Below are 682 nucleotides of genomic sequence, written 5' to 3' on the forward strand. Positions count from 1 at the left end.
TGTATGACAGTCTGTTGTTGTATGACAGTCTGATGTTGTATGACAGTTTGATGTTGTATGACAGTTTGATATTGTATGACAGTCTGTTGTTGTATGACAGTTTGATGTTGTATGACAGTCTGTTGTTGTATGACAGTCTGTTGTTTTTCATTCAACCTTTAGACAGGTAAATCCCATTGAGCCTCGAGGACTCGTTTACAAGAGAGACCTGATTTAACAAAGAAAGATGACAACAATGACAACAGCCACAACAATAAACAGTTATAAAAAGTCATACAATTTTTTATTTTTTTTACAAATAGGATGGCTAAAAAGAAGAAAAGTAACAAAGAGCCTCACGACGTTGATTTTCTCATGTCGGTTAATGTCTGTCTGCGTTTGATGCGAGGCCGAAAACAACTCCCACATTAATAAGTGGTTGACGGTTAAATGGAAAAAGAACGAGTATCGGGAAGAAACCTGCTGCTTTCTGGCACCACCTTCTGTAGCCAGCTGCTCACAAGCTCAAGTTCAGTCATGCACCCGTGTTCTCAGTTTCACACTGCTTCTGTCTGAAGAGATGCAGTTCTCTCGTATTTCACCTTCGTACGAGGGCGTATTTCAGGTTCTCCTTGTTTACCGGGCCCGCTGTATGAACACACACACACACACACACACACACACACACACACACACACACACA

General features: G+C 41.1%; 1 protein-coding gene across 1 annotated transcript in view; it reads left to right on the forward strand.

Annotated features, from left to right (window-relative positions):
- LOC119430354 (rab11 family-interacting protein 4) overlaps positions 1-682 on the forward strand; it is a 27,566-nt gene that overhangs the window by 3,114 nt on the left and 23,770 nt on the right. The window lies entirely within an intron of this gene.

The sequence above is a fragment of the Nematolebias whitei genome, chromosome 3 (assembly GCF_014905685.2).
Source record: "Nematolebias whitei isolate Nwh7 chromosome 3, NemWhi1, whole genome shotgun sequence".
Lineage (NCBI taxonomy): Eukaryota > Metazoa > Chordata > Actinopteri > Cyprinodontiformes > Rivulidae > Nematolebias > Nematolebias whitei.